This window comes from Gorilla gorilla, chromosome 18, assembly GCF_029281585.2.
Source record: "Gorilla gorilla gorilla isolate KB3781 chromosome 18, NHGRI_mGorGor1-v2.1_pri, whole genome shotgun sequence".
NCBI classification, from domain to species: domain Eukaryota; kingdom Metazoa; phylum Chordata; class Mammalia; order Primates; family Hominidae; genus Gorilla; species Gorilla gorilla.
The window spans coordinates 22,074,655-22,094,587 of NC_073242.2; the positions used below are offsets into that span (position 1 = coordinate 22,074,655).

The 19,933-nt window shown below is 39.2% G+C and overlaps 1 non-coding gene and 3 pseudogenes across 1 annotated transcript; all 4 read left to right on the forward strand.

The window, feature by feature from the left end:
* On the forward strand, positions 1–4,786 carry LOC129527594 (putative uncharacterized protein encoded by LINC00269; annotated as a pseudogene).
* LOC134757430 (serine/threonine-protein kinase SMG1-like) lies at positions 3,108–10,355 on the forward strand (annotated as a pseudogene).
* LOC129527846 (small nucleolar RNA U13) lies at positions 9,431–9,534 on the forward strand. The gene has a single exon (XR_008672945.1). It is a non-coding gene; the product is annotated as a small nucleolar RNA U13 (small nucleolar RNA).
* LOC129527593 (serine/threonine-protein kinase SMG1-like) overlaps positions 10,356–19,933 on the forward strand; it is a 22,297-nt pseudogene continuing 12,719 nt past the window's right edge.

Below are 19,933 nucleotides of genomic sequence, written 5' to 3' on the forward strand. Positions count from 1 at the left end.
TTCTGTACAGAGTAATGAGATGTGTGATGGCTGCAAACCAGGTGTTTTTTTCTGAGGCTGTGTTGACAGCTGCTAATGAGTGTGTTGGTGTTTTGCTCGGCAGCTTGGATCTTAGCATGACTATACATTGTGACAAGGTCATTACATATGGATTAGACCAACTGGAGAATTGCCAGACTTGTGGTACCGATTATATCATCTCAGTCTTGAATTTACTCACGCTGGTATGTGAATTATTCTTTTCCTTTTTAATGTGTTGGTTTATTCAGGCCCTTAAATGGATATGTAAGAAATGAAGGGCTTTGTCTGGGTATGGTGGCTCACGCTTGTAATCCCAGCGCTTTGGGAGGCCAAAGCAGAAGGATTGCTTGCATCCAGGAATTCTGGCACAGCTTGGGCAATGTGGTGAGACCCCATCTGTACAAAAAGGCAAAAATTAGCTTGGTGTAGTGGTGTGCACCTGCAGTCCTAGCTACTCGGGAGGCTGAGGGAGGAGGATCGATTAAGCCCAGGAACTTGAGGTTGAAGTGAGCTCTGATTGTGCCACTGCACTCAGCCAAGGTGACAAAAAAGGCCCTGTCTCCAAAAAAGAAAAAAAATAAGGGCTTTGCTTTATTATATAATTTTTTAAGAGTACATTCATCAGTCTTATAATCTGTGCTTTCATTTTAGTGTCTATTTACTTTTATTTTTAATGCAATTTTTTTTTTGAGACAGGATCTCACTCTGTTGCACAGGATGAAGTGCAGTGGCATGATTTTGGCTCACTGTAGCCTTGACCTCTTGGGTTCAGGTGATCCTCCCACCTCAGCCCCCCAGGTAGCTAGGACTACAGGCGTGCACCACCACACCTGGCTAATTTTTTGTATTATTTTGTAGAGATGGAGTTTTGCCATGTTGCCCAGGCTGGTCTTGAATTCTTGGGCTCAAGCAATCCACCTGCCTTGGCCTCCCAAAGTACTGGGATTATAGGCATGAGCCACTCTGCCAGGCCTCTATTTTTAGTGGTTGATAGCTAGTCTCAGTGTAGCTTTACTCGTTTTTTCTGAGGAAACATTGCTCTACGCACCAGATTCTTTCTTTTTTTCTTTTCTTTTCTTTGTTTTTTTTTTTTTTTTCTTTTGGTCACAGGATCTTGCTGTATTCCCCTGGCTGGAGTGCAGCGGTACAGTCAGAGCTCACTGCAGCCTCAAACTCCTGGTCTCAAGTGATCCTGCCACTCAGCCTCCCGACTATCTGGGACTACAGATGCATGCCACCATGCCTGGTGAACCTTTATATTTTTTGGAGAGAAGGGGTCTCGCTACATTATCTAGGCTGGCCTTAAATTCTTGGTCTCAAGTAATCCTCCTGCCTTGCCCTCCCAAAGTGCTGGGATTACAGGTGTGAGCAATCATGCCTGGCCTCCTTTAATTTTTTGTTTTTTTTTTTGAGACAGAGTCTCGCTCTTTTGCCCAGGCTGGAGTGCAGTGGCACAATTGTATTTTTAGTAGAGACGGGGTTTCACCATGTTAGCCAGGATGGTCTCGATCTCCTGACCTCGTGATCTGCCTGCCTTGGCCTCCCAAAGTGCTGGGATTACAGGCGTGAGCCACCGCGCCCGGCCGGCCTCCTTTAATTTCTTAACCATAAATATCCTCCCCCCACTTTTATTATGGACATTCTGAAGCACATAAAAATAGGGAGCATAGTATAATAAATTTGTACATATTTAACACTCAGCTTCTATAATTAGAAACAAATGGCCCATCTGGTTTCATCTAGGCCTCTTTGCTATCCTTTCATCTCCAACTGGATTATTTTAAAGCAAATTCTAGATGACATTCTGCTGAGCATTTCTGCCAGAATTACACCTCTCTTTGCTAATGTGAAAAAATGCCCATGATAACTGTAAAATACATGTGTCCTATTTAGGTGTCTAAACACTTTAATGTCACAGTATTAAGGCCTTAAGATATAGTTTAGATATATTTTTCTAAATTAAAAGACTTTATTTTTTAGATATACAGAAAATTGAGCAGAAAACAATGAGTTCCCATATACCTTCTTCATCCCAACAGTTTCCCCTCATTAACATATTGTGTTAGTGTGGTACATTTATTACAAAGGAGCGAATATTGATATATTATTATTAACTAATTTTATAGTTTACTTTGTGTTATGTATTCTATGGACTTTAACATGTGTAATGACATGTTTCCCCTATTACCAGTATCATACAGGGTAGTTTCACTTCCCCAAAAATCTTTTATGTTCTACCCACTCCTTCCTCGTTCCCTCTCCCCACTCCTCCCTCCCCCCATCTTAAGCCCATGGCAACCCCTGATCTTTTTACTGTCTCCATCGTTTTGCCTTTTCCAGAATGCCATGTAGTTGGAGTCATATAGTATGTAGCCTTTTCAATTGGCTTCTTTCAGTTACCAGTGTGCCTTTAAGGTTTCTCCATGTCTTTTTGTAATTTGAGAAGCTCATTTTTTAAAAATTTTATTCTTTTAGATTGTTGAACAGATAAATACGAAACTGCCATCATGATTTGTAGAAAAACTGTTTATACCATCATCTAAACTACTATTCTTGCGTTATCATAAAGAAAAAGAGGTAAGTAATACATTGATAATGAATTTTGACAACTTGAGTCACTGAAGAGTTGGACCTAATGTTGCTTACCAGGCTGTATAAGTGAAATTGAGTGAAATGTGAAATGTTTGATTTAGAATATAGTGATTGTATTTGTTCTTTTAAATTTATATTTCTTGATAATCACACTGAATACTTTCATGAATGGTGTGCCAGATACTCTTTTCAGACTATGCATCTTTTGCTGTTATTAAATTTATTAAATTTTCATAAGGGTAAAACAAGTTGACACATTTATAAAGTTATAAATTAAGAAGTACTGTATATTTGGTAAACAAAAATGACTGGCTTTTCAACCACCCCCTAGTCAAATCCACCACAGACTTTCCTGATAGATTTAAGAAACCCAGTCTTAAACTGCTGTTTGCATATGTCTTTTGATGTTGATTATTTAAAAACAAAAACAAAAAAAAACGGCCATTTCGGAAATTTCCTATTGACAGTTTTCATTTATAGTACTCTTTATTTGTGATAAAACTTAATAGATTTGAAATAGCATACTGATCTGTGTCAGTTTTCTGATTGGTTTTTAAAAAATTAAAATATTAAGTGCTACGGACAGTGAATTGATCAATCTTAAATTTATTTGTATCATCAGCACTAATACAGATAGTGATTTATTTTCCATATAATTTTAGAAGATTTATTTTCCATTTATCACTTCCTTGAATTTTTTGTTTTTCGGGTTGTTGCTGTAGCCCATGCTGTTTATCAAGCAATGCTCAGCTTGAAGAATATTCCTGTTTTGGAGACTGCCTATAAGTTAATATTGGGAGAAATGACTTGTGCCCTAAACAACCTCCTGCACAGTCTGCAACTTCCTGAGGCCTGTTCTGAAATAAAACATGAGGCTTTTAAGAATCATGTGTTCAATGTAGACAATGCAAAATTTGTAGTTAAATTTGACCTCAATGCCCTGACTACAATTGGAAATGCCAAAAACTCACTAATAGGGGTGAGTCTTTAATTGTAATGACTTTGTTTTATCCACAGTTAAGCCTTTTCTCATTACATATTTATGTATTTCACTGTCATGTCAACATGTCTGCAGAATCACTGTATGTAACAGACAGCCATATTTAAGACATGCCTGGATAAATAAAATTGGTAGGAATGTTTTCTTGCCATTATATTTAACTTTTCTTCTTTTTCCTTGACAAATCTTGATAAGTTTTTTTATATTAGTTTTATTTTCTAGAAAATGTCTTATGAATTTCTCCCATTTGCTCTAGCATGCTTATAGAAAATGTCAGTGTTTCTTACAGCTCAAATTTGTATAGTTGTTTTAAAATGCGGTCTCTTTCTTCTTCCCCTGGTACTTTTTTCTTTCTGTCTACTGAAGTTAGTTCTTATACATGGTCTTATATTTTGGCTGTCTCTTTTTCCCTAGGAACATTCATACAGGTTGAATATTCCTTATCTGAAATACTTGGGACTGGAAGTGTTTTCGATTTTGGATTTTGGAATACTTTTTTTTTTTTTTGGAGATAGTGTTTTACTCTTGTTGCCCAGGCTGGAGTGCAATGGCGCGATCTTGGCTCGCTGCAACCTCCGCCTCCCGGGTACAAGCGATCCTCCTGTTTCAGCCTCCCAAGTAGCTCGGATTACAGGCATGCGCCACCACGCCTGGCTAATTTTTTTGTATTTAGTAGAGATGGGTTTTCACCATGTTAGCCGGGCTGGTTGTGAACTCCTGACCTCAGGTGATCCACCTGCCTTGGCCTCCCAAAATGCTGGGATTACAGGTGGGCACCACCATGCCCAGCCGGATTTTGGAATATTTTCATAACACTTACTGGTGAGCATCCCTAATCTGAAAATCCTAAATCTAAAATGCCCCAAAATTTGAAACTTTTTGAGCACCAGTATGATGCCCCAAGTGGAAAATCCCACACCCGACCTCATGTGATGAGTCCAAACTGTTTTATGCACAAAATTATTTAAAATATTGCATAAAATGACCTTCAGGCTATGAATAGAAGGTGTCTATGAAACATAAGTGAATTTCGTCTTTAGACTTGGGTCCCATCCCCCACATATCTCATTTTATATATATACAAGTATTCTCCAATCCAAACATACACAAAGTCTGAAACACTTCTGGTCCCAAGCATTTTGAATAAGGGATACTCAACCTGTAGTCTTTCTTTTGGTGGGGGGCGGGGGGGGGGCTTTTTTTTTTTTTTTTTTGGAGACAGAGTCATGCTGTTGTCAAGTGAGCTGGAGTGCAGTGGTGCAATCTCGGCTCACTGCCACCTCTGCCTCCCAGGTTCCAGCAATTCTCCTGCCTCAGCCTCCCGAGTAGCTAAGATTACAGACACCTGCCACTACGACGGGCTAATTTTTGTATTTTTAGTAGAGACTTGGTTTCACCATGTTGGTCAGGCTGGTCTCAAACTCCTGACCTCAGGTGATCCACCAGCCTCAGCCTCCCAAAGTGCTGGAATTACAGGCATGAGCCACCGCGCCCAGCCTGTGTGTGTTTTTTTTTTAAGTAATTCGACGTGGCCCTGCTCTTGATTTGTATTTATTGTTTATGGTTTGTGTATTTCTTCTTCCTATTGGACCACACAGAGTTGAAAAGCATTATTTTTAATAGAAAATAATAGGTGTAGGCTGGGCACGGTTGCTGACACCTGTAAACCCAGCACTCTGGGAGGCCAAGTCGGGCTGATCACTTGTGGTCAGGAGTTTGAGAGCAGCCTGGCCAACATGGTGAAAGCTCGCCTCTGCTAAAAACAGAAAAATTAGCCAGGGGTGGTGGTGCACACCTGTAATCCTAGCTACTTTGGAGGCTGAGGTAGGAGAATTGCTTGAACCCAGGAAGTGGAGGTTGCAGTGAGCTGAGATCACACCACCGCACTCCAGCCTGGGCTACAGAACCAGACTCTGTCTCAAAAGAAAAAAAAAAAAAGAAAGAAAGATAGTAATGGATGTAATTAGGGAATAAAGATTTTAGGAGGAAGAAGGTAAAATTTGATGTTTGCGCTTCAATGTGCTCCGTGTTGTTTGATTGGATTGCCTTGTATAATTCCATAGCTGCTTCACTTATTACCAGTTACAGCTTATGTTTGAAGTCACAATAAACTCTTCTTCAAACATGAAAGCTTGATTTTTGAGGAAAATTATTCACATTATTTACAGATTCAAAGATGTTTATGTCCTGTACTCTAGAAATAAGGAGAAAGTGGGTGGGGATGGGGCAGTCAGGTGGAATGGGGAGTGTCTTGGCAGTGTAAAGGAAAAAGATGGATGGAAAAGGTGTAGGGTGGCAGGGTGTGCCTTTGTTTCCTTATTGAACAGGGCACCTTGCCATTTGCAGTATATGGAAAATTGAGGAAATACAGTCTACTTCCGCAAAAGGCACATACAAAGGGCTCTGTTTAGACCAGAGATCAGCAAACTATGGTCTGTGGGCCAAATACAGCCCAGCACCTGTTTTTTGTCTGTTATTTTAAGTGTATAATTCACTGATTTTTACTATATTCACAGAAGTGTACAACCATCACAACACTAGTGCCTGTTTTTGTAAAGAAAGTTCTCGTTGGGCTGGGCGCAGTGGTTCACGCCTGTAATCCCTCGGGAGACTGAGACAGGCAGATCACCCAAGCTCAGGAGTTCAAGACCAGCCTGGCCAACATGGTGAAACCCTATCTCTACTAAAAAAATACAAAAGTTAGCAGGGCGTGGTGATGGGCACCTGTAATCCCAGCTACTTGGGAGACTGAGGCAGAGAGAATTGCTTGAACCCCGGAGGTAGAGGTTGCAGTGAGCTGAGATCGCCCCATTGCACTCCAGCCTGGGCAACAGAGCGAGAGACTCCGACTCAAGAAAGTTTTCTTGGAACACAGGTACTCTCATTCCTGTGTTTTTTATGTGGCTGGTGTTTTGTTTTGTTTTGAGAGAGAGAGTCTTAACTTTGTCATCTAGGCTGGAGTGCATTGGTATGATCTCGGGTCACTGCAACCTCTGCCTCCCAGGTTCAAGCGATTCTCCTGCCTCAGCCTCCCGAGTAGCTGGGATTACAAGTGTGCGCCACCATGCCCAGCTAATTTTTGTAATTTTTGTAGAGATGGGGTCCCGCTGTGTTGCCCAGGCTGGTTTCAAACTCCTGGGCTCAAGTGATCTGCCCACCTTAGCCTCCCAAAGTGCTAGGAATACAGGTGTGAGCCACAACACCTGACCTGTGGCTGTTTTCTTACTGTAGCAATAGACGAGGAGTTGCTGCATTGCATAGAGATGCTGTATTGCATGCAAAGGCTTTAGTGACTTCACAAAGAAGTATTTGTCCCAGGTGTAGTGTACTAGATCCCTTCCAATCTGTAATTTTAATTTAAAAATGTCCAAATACCCCTGTTTTGAAGGATAAACTCTGTATGCTTGTGCTTATTTTGGCGAAGCCATAAACTTACTTTGTTTTGTACATGATCAGATGTGGGCGCTATCTCCAACTGTCTTTGCACTTCTGAGTAAGAATCTGATGATTGTGCACAGTGACCTGGCTGTTCACTTCCCTGCCATTCAGTATGCTGTGCTCTACACATTGTATCCTCGTTGTACCAGGTACTGTATTCACAAATTTTTCTTAAGAAAAGAACCCCACAAAACATTTTATTTTTTTAATGGATAGATTTTGAAGATGTATGTTGATTTAACTTTGGACTTGCTTGCTTTCTTTGATTAAAGATGAAAAGATAATCTATGCTTTGTCTTTCAGGCATGATCACTTTATCTACTAGAGTAGCCTCAGTTCTTCCTCTCCTTCTTTGTTTGATGGAGCTGTGATTGGCGCTGTAACTATGGCCACAAAGAAACATTTCTCAATTATATTAAATCTTCTGGGAATATTACTTAAGAAAGGTAACCAGGACACGAGGTAACAGATACTGTATAGTATTAACTATTCCTAACTTTGTTAATTTGCCTTTATAATTTGAGAATAAGAAATGTGGATTACAAAAAATTTAAAAAAATGTGGATTATAGAGGTGAGGTAGAGCAGCTTCTTTATTGTCAAACACCTTATAATTTGGTTTTATTATTTAGTCTAGGCTTTCTTATTCTTTCTGAAAAGAAATACATGAAAAACCTCAATCCCCCACCCCCAGTGTTTCATAGAAGAATATATATAGATTTTAATATTCTTTGCTTTTTTTTTTTTGAGACGGAGTTTTGCTGACTGCAACCTCTGCCTCCCAGGTTCAAGCAATTCTCCTGCCTCAGCCTCCCAAGTAGCCGCGATTACAGGTGCCCGCCACCACACCCGGCTAATTTTTGTATTTTTAGTAGAGATGGTGTTTCACCATGTTGTTGGCCAGGCTGGTCTTGAACTCCTGACCTCAGGTAAGCCACCACGCCCGGCCTCTTTGCTATTATCATGCTGCGTTGGGAGGTTTTCTTAAAAGGCACACAACAATTTTGGCAGTAATTTCTATAGTTTCATTTTTTATGTTTATTTTTTATTGTTTGAGATGTTTGAAAAACCAAGAGAAAACCAATGTAAGAAGACTAGGCTTTTAACTTTTTTTTGTTTTTGTTGTTGTTTTTTTTAATGTACAGTCAACTGTATATTTTGTGTTTCAGGAAACTGTTAATGACTTGGGCTTTGGAAGTAGCTGTTGTAATGAAGAAGTCTGAAACATATGCACCTTTATTCTGTCTTCCGTCTTTCCATAAATTTTGCAAAGGCCTTTTAGCCAACAGTAAGACTCTGTTTTTTTTTTTTTCTATTTTGTTTATCAGTCCTTAAAAGGGTCTTTGGTAATGGGAGATGGTCATCAATCGAGCTCTTTTCCTGACCTGAAGATGTGTAATCCTCATTTTAATGACAGATACACAGTCTTGATTTTTTTCATTCTTAGTATTAGAAAAATGTTTTGAAGTGATTGTCACATTTTTAAGCTAACGTGAATGTTTATAGTTTGCGTATACTTTTACATTTTCTCTCAGAAAAAGTTTTGTGTGATGACCCATCAGTTACATTATGTGGGTTTTGTTGAATGTGTCATTTTTCCAAATGTGACGGTCAATGAGGATTCTGGACAAGAACAGTGCCTAGTCTATAGCAGGCACTCACTCTTTGTTGAATGAATGAATGGATTCAGATAATTATGACAAACTGGGATATAATTTCTTTTGGCCAGCTGAAAGTAACTGTCTTTTAATGTTTAATAGCTCTCGTTGAAGATGTGAATATCTGTCTGCAGGCATGCAGCAGTCTACATGCTCTGTCCTCTTCCTTGCCAGATGATCTTTTACAGAGGTATGAAATTAAGATCATGTCTTTTGACATTAACCCTAATAACCTGGAACTGTTAACACACCTGCTTTGTCTATTTCGTTCTTTCATAGATGTGTTGATGTTTGCCGTGTTCAACTAGTGCACCGTGGAACTTGTATTCGACAAGCATTTGGAAAACTGTTGAAATCAATTCCTTTAGATGTTGTCCTAAGGTATAACAGTTGTTTTGGAGCAAAGACATTCTGTGATATTTACAGCCTCTACTGGTTGTCTACTTTAGGAGAACACAGATCACCTATTAGAGCATTAATGACACATCTTTTATGGCCCTGCTTGTCAGTGATTGAAGTGATGTCAAATAATCAAATTTTGCAGGTCTGCAAGAAAATTAAAAATTTTTAATGAGCTTTATAGGCTCACAATAATTAGTATAGAATAACTCATGTAGTGCCAAAATATGTTACTTAGTAGCTCAGATATTTGAAAAACTAAACAGTAATCTTTTATTGTTTTTGATCAAGTTGATTTGGGAGCTTTTAAGAGCCTAAACTTGATCCTTTTGTAATACATAAGCATAATGATTGGGTTTTTATGTTCACATGTTTGATATGCCTCCCTCAAATCCTCTTATGATGTCGGCACATGACCCATCTGAGGTGAATAAAAAAAGGATCTAAAGTTGTAATCACATCTCTGTATCCATTTGAAAGTCTCAATTTTACTATATTTTTACCTCCAGTGAGTTAATAAGTAAATAATCCACTTACAGTATGTGCTAACCTTTTAAGCTAAAATATTTTGCATAACAACAACTTTATTTTCTGTCTACAGCGATAACAATCACACAGAAATTCAAGAAATTTCTTTAGCATTAAGAAGTCACATGAGTAAAGCACCAAGTAATACATTCCACCCCCAAGATTTCTCTGATGTTATTAGTTTTATTTTGTATGGGAACTCTCATAGAACAGGGTAAGGCATTTCTTTGACTATTTTATCTGGGAAAGATAATTTTAAGATTCCCTTGACTTTACATGCAGTTTTGAAGAGAAAATATGTTTGGGGGTGGCAGAGTATCAAGTAACATTCTTCTCATATGGGTTATTTCAGTTTTCATCAGTAGGAAAATTGCTTTGAAGATAGCATCTGTAGAAACAAAAATGGGCTTTGAAATGGAGTAATGAAATGTGGTTAACAGTTAACTGATGTGATGTCATTAACACTTTGGGGAGTGGGGTGGGGGTGGAGATATTCTAGAGATGCTTAGTTGCATTGAATGAGTTTCATTCCTGACTGGCATAAGCCATTTACCCTAATCATCCTTCCACACTGTACCTCAACCTGTTAACTATAAAAGACCTCAAAATGAGAGGGGGGACACAATGCTTCTCAATTTCATAGGTTTTGCCTTTTTTTGGAGTAGGGAAAATTACAGTTCCTTATTCCCATTCCCCTTGCATTTTTTTTTCATTATTAAAATGAAGTTGTCGTTGTCTTTTAAATATGAAACTGCTTTTCCCGGGAAGGACAATTGGTTGGAAAGACTGTTCTATAGCTGCTAGAGACTGGATAAGCATGACCAGTCAACAGTTCCATGCAATCTCCTGAAGACAAATGCTATCCTTTGGCAGTGGGCCATATGGGAAGCTGCACAATTCACTGTTCTTTCTAAGCTGAGAACCCCACTGGGCAGAGCTCAAGACACCTTCCAGACAATTGAAGGTAACTCGCTCAAGCTTTATGATGTGAATACTTTCAAAGCCTTATTAAGAAATAATGGATTTTTAAATCTTTGTTAAAGATTTGAGGGTATATGATTTTTTTGAAAAAAAGTCAATAATTTTCAGGTTTGTTTGTTAGAATAAGCTTTCATTGAATAATTGCATTGGAAATATGTTTGTTTTTTTTCCAAAACTTATGGGAGTTGTGTGGAAAAAATATATATTTTTTTCCCCTAAAATGAAAGATCTTTCATGTTGGGATTTTTTATTTTTAAATGATGGGTAGACAGAGGATACTTGATAAATGTGAATTTGTCATAAAAAAACTCACACTTATTCTGGGAACTTTACGATTTTTAAAAATTCAGAATGTTGTCTTTGCTTTCAGGTATCATTCGAAGTCTCGCAGCTCACACATTAAACCCTGATCAGGATGTTAGTCAGTGGACAACTGCAGTGATGAAGGCCATGGTAACAACCAACTTAGACTTGTTCTTCTTCTGCAGTATCTGGAAAATCTGGAGAAATTAATGTATAATGCATACGAGGGATGTGCTAATGCATTAACTTCACCTCCCAAGGTTGGTTTCCGGGAGATAGTGTTGTTTTATAGCAGTTTAATGGTCACAGCTGGCAGTATGTGCAGAGCTGAAATCACAATAGACTTGTGTATTTGGTTTATATATAGGTGAGACATCCTTACCTACAAATTGAACCAGTCCTGAGCTTTTCTTTCTCTTATCGTAAAGGTCATTAGAACTTTTTTCTATACCAATCGCCAAACTTGTCAGGACTGGCTAACGCGGATTCGATTCTCCATCATGAGGGTAGGATTGTTGGCAGGCCAGCCTGCAGCGACAGTGAGACATGGCTTTGACTTGCTTACAGAGATGAAAACAGCCAGCCTATCTCAGGTAAAGTGGTGTGTTTGAAATTCATTTGAAGTCTGTTAATAAGAAAAACATGGTTTAATTCCTTTGGTATGATTTAATCTATGGGTAAAATAAGTTAAAGCTTAGATTCATTTTCAAAGGTTTTGATCCTGTATTTTGTAAAAGCAACAACTGCCAGAGTTACCTATTTTATTCGTGTTAAAACAGTGTTAGAAGTTAAAATAATGTTCATGTTTTTGTTCATGTTAAAACAATATTCATGTTAGAACACGTTAAAACTATATTTCTTCCGTGCAAAGTTTAGAACTTTAAAGGTAATTCTGAAAATTTGTTTATGGGGGAAATTATTTATTTATTTATTTATTTTTTTGAGACACAGTTTCACTCTGTCGCCCAGGCTGGAGTGCAGTTGTGCGATCTCGGCTCACTGTAAGCTCCGCCTCTCGGGTTCAAGCCTCTTCTTGCCTCAGTCCCTGGGATTACACGCACCCACCACCATACCCGGCTAAGTTTTGTATTTTTAGTAGAGACAGGGTTTCACCATGTTGGCCAGGTTGGTCTCGAACTCCTGACCACAAGTGATCTGCCCACCTCGGCCTTCCAAAGTGCTGGGATTACAGGCATGAGCCACTGCACTTGGCCAGGAGAAATTGTTTTTATAACGTATGACAAATGCTTGAGTAATTCCTGGCTTGAAAGTGGGCTCACAATAAATAACTGGAATCCAAAAATAACAAAATGTTTAGCAATTCAGGTAATGTCAAGCAGTATTCAAACACATGAAGTTAATCATTCCTTAATTCCTGTTTATTTATATTTAATTTTTGCTTTCTTTTTACTCCATGTGTTATTCCTACAGAGGTCACAGGTTAAATGTTTTTGGGTAACTTTGGGGTGGGGGTACAAACATCCATGTGCTGCTAAGGTTCTGTTAGTCACCCTTTGTGGCTATTTTATATGTAACATTTTAAAGAATTCTGAGCTAAATAATGTGAAAATTGTGACAATAATTGTTAAATACATTTGGCTTTAAGCAGGCACAGACTGTGATCAGTTGTAAATTTTATAGGGATTTATGTTTTAATGGTATTGGGTGACTAACTTTTCTGAATGCGTTTTCAGGGGAATGAATTGGAAGTAACCATTATGATGGTGGTAGAAGCACTATGTGAACTTCATTGTCCTGAAGCTATACAGGGAATTGCTGTCTGGTCATCATCTATTGTTGGAAAAAATCTTCTGTGGATTAACTCAGTGGCTCAACAGGCTGAAGGGAGGTAGTTTGGAGGGAAGGAAATGGGTGATAGAATTACTTTATGTTTAAATTCTTTGTATTACTCACTGACATTGTAGCCACATCTTAAAACAGCTTTGTTTGCTTTCAGCATTGAAGCTTGCTATAAATCACTTCACCAGGAGGCATCTTCAGTTTGTTCTTTAGTTAGCAGCAATACTGGAGTGCCTTTCTTATTTAAGAATTAGTGGCAAATCACACTGTAAAACGAGACCTGTCAGTTGTTTTATAAATGCTTTTGAACTTGATCCCTAGTTGAGCTCCTTCCCCCTCAGAGTCTGATACCAATTACCCTTTATTGTCAGAGTATTGCTCATTAGTCCTATGAACTCTACATTCAGACTCATTGCTTCCTCCAGGTAGAGGAGCTTGTACCATAATATTCTGTGTCCATTTATGTTAGTTTAATGAAATCTTGCGAATTTAGGAAAATAAAAGAACTGCTCATACTTCCATATCTTTGTAGTAACTTCTGTTGTGTGTCCTTTTGTAGTCCCATATTTCCATATCCATATGCTTTGTAATTCTTTTTTCTTTCATGTCGTTTTCTCCATTCTTCACCAAAACATCAGCGTACATAGGCACATGGTTTTATGATCTGTTTTTTCCACTCAATATTTAAAAAAACAAAATTTGCCATGTTAGGTAGGCTGGGTTCGGTGGCTTACATCTGTATTCCCAGCACTTTGGGAGGCCGAGGCAGGTGGATCACCTGAGGTCAGGAGTTTGAGACTAGCCTAACATGGTGAAACCCCGTCTCTACTAAAAATACAAAACATATTAGTGGGGTGTGGTGGCACATGCCTCTAATCCCAGCTACTTGGGAGGCTGAGGCAGGAGAATCGGTTGAACCCGGGAGGCGGAGGTTGCTGTGAGCCCAGGTTGTGCCACTGCCCTCCAGCCTGGGCAACAAAAGCAAAACTCTGTCTCAAAAAAAAAAAAAAAATTGCCATGTTAAATATTCTACAGTGTTATTTTTAATAAAGGTTTGTATTTATGAGTGTACCATAATTTAATATTTCTTACTGTTGGGCATTAAGGTTGTTTCTGATTTTTTTTTTTTTTTTTACTAAATGTAGCATAGCACTTAATATCTTTGCTTATATTTCTGATTACTTTCTTGGAATCCATTCTCATAAACTGATTTACTGGAAGAAAGGCTGCCAAACCATAAGTCTTATGATATATTCTATTGCTAAGTTACTCTACAGAAAAGATGGCTGCAATGTATACCCTTAATAATAGAGTACCCCCTTCCCTTCACCTTTGTGGATACTGAGAGTCACTGAGAAACAAGAATGCTGCCACCACCATCAGCGAAAACAGTTATTGTACTTTACATTTCTATATGTATTAATGACTAATAGTAGAAGTTGCCCCATATAGTGACCTTTTGTGATTTTTTAAAACATGGATCATGTCTTCATGGCCTCTCAATTTTTCCTGTGTTAATCTGTGAAATTTTATTAAATACTAAGATTGTTGATGCTTTCCAATTTCTTGATTTATAATTTGTTTTTAATGTTTAGTGTTGTATTTCAGCATTATGCATCTAGATCTGTTACTTGTGCATCTTTTCTTGCATTTTATCCTTCTACAAAGCCTTTCCACACACTGACTTCAGTTACTTATCAATATTTTCCACTAGTTCTTTTATACTGTTACGTTTTTTTGAAAACATTTAACCACTTTTAAATTTAGTTTCATAGTTGTGAAGAAGACATCAAACCTCCCCCGACCATAGTCAACTCACTGTTTTAGCTCAGTTTATTCTTGCACCATTTTTTGTGGGAGGGGGGAAATGAGATATGTGTGTTTAAAATAACAGCCTCCTTTGGGGCTGAGAGCGGTGGCTCACACTTGAAATCCCAGTACTTGGGGAGACTGAGGTGAGCGGATCGCTTGATTCCAGGAGTTTGAGACCACCCTGGCCAACAGAGCAAAACCTTGTTTTAGCCAGGTGTGGTGGTGGGCGCCTGTAGTCCCAGCTACTTGGGAGGCTGAGGTTGGAGGATTGCATGAGCCTGGGAGGGCAAGGCTGCAGCGAGCCATGATCATGCCACTGCCCTCCAGCCTGGGTGACAGTAAGACTGTCTCAAAAAATAAGTAAGTAAGTAAGTAAAGGCCAGGCACGGTGGCTCATGCCTGTAATCCCAGCACTTTGGGAGGCCGAGGCAGGTGGATCACCTGAGGTCAGGAGTTCAAGACCAGCCTGGCCAACATGGTGAAACCCTGTCTCTACTAAAAATACAAGAAAATTAGCCGGGCATGGTGGCGAGCGCCTGTAATCCCAGCTACTCAGGAGGCTGAGGCAGGAGAATCGCTTGTACCCAGGAGGCAGAGGTTGCATTGAGCTGAGACAGTGCCATTGCACTCCAGCCTGGGCAAGAAGAGCAAAACTTCATCTCAAAAAAAAAAAAAAAAGTAAGTAAGTAGATAAATAAAGAAATAAGACTGCTTCAATTTGCTTTTCAGGTTTGAAAAGGCCTCTGTGGAGTACCAGGAACACCTGTGTGCCATGACAGGTGTTGATTGCTGCATCTCCAGCTTTGACAAATCGGTGCTCACCTTAGCCAATGCTGGGTGTAACAGTGCCAGCCCGAAACATTGTCTGAATGGTGAGCGTTCAGTATTTTTAAATAAAACAAAAGTTATAGTAATATATTTCGTACTGATGATCTTATCATGTTTTTAGGTTTCTGTGCTCTTTGAAATATTTCTAATTGATCTGAATCTCTCTCTTCTTATTTTATAAAATACTTTCAGGTGAATCCAGAAAACCTGTGCTGTCCAAACCGACTGACTCTTCCCCTGAGGTTATAAATTATTTAGGAAATAAAGCATGTGAGTGCTACATCTCAACTGCCGATTGGGCTGCTGTGCAGGAATGGCAGAACGCTATCCATGACTTGAAAAACCGGAAAGCTGACTTCAACTATATAAAGTAAGGCTTTCTGTTTCCAGTTATAAAACAAATTTCCAATAACTATGATATTTTTCCTATGGCAAAAAAATATTAAAATTGGTCATATGCAGTAATACTCAAAATGGTTATATTTCTAACTTACTGCCATTATGAAAATGACAACAGGAAACTGACATCAGAGATGAGGAGGGAAGGTATTTGTGTAATGGGAAAACACTGCTGAGATAGTCATTTGGTATTAATTTTCAGAACCTGTCGTTCTAAAACCTTAATACAGTTTGAAGATTATGCCAGAGTGAATATAAAGAAAAATTTGTACTGCTTTAGAAAGAATCACATTTGATGGCTTTGTTTCTAAATGAGGTCTGAATATATCAAAAACATTTATTCTAATGAGGACAGAGTTTGTGAACATCTGTAAATTAAACTTTCTTCTCATTCCTCTGTGCTTTTATTAATTCTGTAATTCAAAACTGAGCACTCACTCTGTTGCAGACACTTGGCTGGGAAGATAAAGGTCATTAGACTTTGTCTGATACCCTTGCCTTCTACTGCTAAATGGGTTAATGTGTAATTGCTTCACTGAGCATGTGCTATGACCCAGGCAGCACATAAAACAGACACCAATTCCAACCTTTTAAAGCAAAGATTAGATAAAGATTATTGATAGAAGGATTAATTGGACCTCACTCACCTTTTCTGTGCCATAAGCAAAGCAGTTAGGTAAAGCTGACCTTCTTTGGAGGGAAGACACAAGGTCAAGACATGCCCATCAGGATGCCCTTTGGGCCTAGACCTGATGTGAGAATGATGGGCTTGGAGTGTTCTGGAAATAGCTGGGAGGCCTGTGTGTTTAGGAGCGCCTTAAACAGTAGGATATAAGGGCAGAGAAGTAGCTGGGAACTGAGAAAATAACTTTAGCTGTTATTCTAGTAAGACTGAAAATTTCAGGTGGGATTTGAACAGAGATGTGTTGTGATCTGACTTGGTTCATTCTGCCATGGTGAAGAGACTGGAGGTGGGGGGCAAGTATGGAAGCATGGAGACCATTAATTTATGGGGGCAATGGTAGAGGGAAGAGAAACAATGCTATTAACTGGAGTAGGAGCACACAGAGAACAAGCCATGTTTTAAGATTTCTAATGAAATGTGCAGATGAGATTGTTGGGTAAGCTGTTAAGAATTGGATTTTGAACTAAGGAGAAAGTCTAAGCTTGAGAGAATTGCAGATGATTAGTACACAGAAAAGGCCCTCTTTCCTTTTCAGTCTCTATACTCTAGAGCCTTTGTAAGCAACCAAACCAGAGAGAAGCCTCTGGAGAATAGTGAGTGAAGAGGAAGGAAGGCCTGGGTCAGAATCCTAGTTTAGCATTTTTGTGAAAGGATAGAAGAGGAAGCCATTCAAAAAAATACAGGGCCATTGAGAAGGGAAGTGCCCTAGATATAGGACATCCAGATGGGAGTAGTCAGCCTTGTCAGATGCTCTAGGGATTATAAGGAAAAAGAGTTTTGTAGAGAGACAGAAGAAGCTAGATTGAATACTATTGAGTGGTAGAGACATTTGAAAATGAAAAGCTTGAGGTAAGTTATTTGGTCAGTGAGTTTTTCTTGAAGTCGAGGATAGGAAGCTGTTGCTGGAGGGAAATATGAGATGTTTATTTTAAATGTTGGAGAGATTATGTTCTTTTGGCCAAGGGGAAGGAGCCACTAGAAAGCAGAGGTTGAAGAAACAGGAGAAAGAACATTGATAGATTAACTGGCCCTCACCTTTTCTCTGCCTCAAGGAAAGCAGTCAAAGTTGGTATAGACAGAATTTCGGCAGTGTATGGTGGATTGGGGGTAGGGGTAGAGGAAATTAAAGCCTGTGTTTTTTTGTTTATTTGTTTGTTTTTTCTGAGGACTGAGTCATTAGCTGAAAGCATAGGGCATGATAGAGCATAGTGGGGACTTGGGGAACCTGCCACTGGAGAGGACTTAGGACCTTTTAATGGCAGAAATGATGACTGTGTTGGCAGCAGTTCATCAGTGCCCAGTACTCAAGGGTCCCCCTGAGAAGCCAGTGGTTGCACTGATCTAGGTAGAATCAGGCACAGAATAAGTCAGGTGATGTGCCTTTCTAGCACTGGCCTCAGGCTGAGTTATAAGGGAAGTTACACAGCGAGAGGGGCAGGCAAAGATGGAAAAGAGAGAGAGTGAGAAACAGTGTCTTCTTCCTGGCTGGAGAGCCCGTGTCATGAAAATGGGGACAGGGTAAGGGACCTGAAAGGAGCAGCATAGAAGCTGGGAGGATGAGGCCTGTCTTCCTGGCATTGATGCTGCAGGACTACAGGAAAGAATTTCAGAGGTGTCATTATTTTTCATATAAGCAGATGAAAGAGAAGAATTCTTTGAAAAAAGAAAAGTAGGTGAAAAAGGGAGAGACGGAGGGATGCCAGCAGTGAAAGAAGCCAGGACTGAGATACAAGATTGTGATGCTGGGAGAGCTGCAAGGGCTCATGCTGTAGGTGAGGAGTGAGGCTGCACAGGGAGCTCGCTGGCAGCTTGGAGAGAACTGGATGTCAAAGTTGTCCTGCAGAGGTCTACTGTCAGTGTGTTAGGCTCTGAAGAGAACAGGCTGCAACACATGAAAACAGGAAGGAGACACAGGGGCGAGTCAGCTCCACCAAAAGTCTGTAGCTGTGACTTTCTGGTTTGCCACTCCAATGTGAGTACTAATTAAGTGGTAGTCACATCTTCAACATAAAAACCAAAATAATGGCATCCTCGTGGAAGGAATTTTGTCAGAAAAATGCTGTGTACTTTGCTGTCTTCCTAGGATTTGTTCTGTTTTTGTTTGTTTGTTTTTTTTAATGGTTCCACAGGCTGCATAGGAATACAAGCTAACCAATATTTTAATTACAGATCATTAAGCAGCTTTGAGTCTGGAAAATTTGTTGAATGTACCGAGCAATTAGAATTGTTACCAGGAGAAAATATCAATCTACTTGCTGGAGGATCAAAAGAAAAAATAGGTAGGTATTTGAGAAAATAATTTTAAAGTTATTTTAGTGTTGGACAAGTTGCTCAAAATGTTTGGCTTAGTATATTTTACTGGAAAATCTGGAAGTTATTTTACATTTTTTGGGGGGGCAGAATCCCATGTGAAGCAACAAATTTAGGGCTGCCCTATTTATGTTTGATTTGGGAAATGAAAAGCACTTAAAATTAAGTCAAATAAAAAAAATGACCACCTTAATACTTTGAGATTTATCTAGCCATTTTGTTTGATAAAGGACAAAGTAGTGTTTCAGCTAAATATTTTTCTTGATTTTCATCTTGATGTGGCTCATTAATTAAGTTCTTTATCACAAATGGAACACTTTATAAAATGTTATTAAAAAGTTTAATGAGTATTCTGGATTGAGCAAGATTTGCTAATGCAGGTCTAGATTTGTCCCCTTAAATAGTAGATTGACTTACCGATTTTCTTTTTTGTTGAGACAGAGTCTCACTCTGTTGCCCAGGCTGGAGTGCAGTGGCGCGATTTCGGCTCACTGCAACCTCCGCCCTCTGAGTTCAAGCGATTCTCCTGCCTCAGCCTCCTGAGTAGCTGGGATTACAGGTGTCTGCCACCGTGCCCAGCTAATTTTTTGTATTTTTAGTAGAGACGGGGTTTCATCATCGTGGCCAGGCTGGTCTTGAACTCCTGACTTCGTGATCCACCCACCTTGGCCTCCCAAAGTGCTGGGATTACAGGCGTGAGCCACCACGCCTGACCTCGACTTACTGATTTTTGAGCCTTTGAAGGCAACTGCTTTTTAGGGGTCTGAGATACAGTAATTTTGTATGAAGTATGATTTTTATATAGCTCTCAGTAATGCTTATAGTGTTTAAGTGCCTGAAATATTAAAGGAGCTGTTCATTGGTGATTAGTTTTTAATAATGCCAAACATAAATCAAAATTTATAATAAAAGCACATTAACTTAGTGACGTTTCATTTAACTTCTGTAGACATGAAAAAACTGCTTCGTAACATGTTAAGTCCAGATCCAAGGGAACCTCAGAAATCCATTGAAGTTCAATTGTTAAGAAGTTCTGTTTGTTTGGCAACTGCTTTAAACCCGATAGAACAAGATCAGAAGTGGCAGTCTATAACTGAGTAAGTTTACTCTTACGGAGGTAAATGTACATTGTGTATATCATGTGATAAACATACATGGGGTGAAGAGGGCTGGAAGGAGA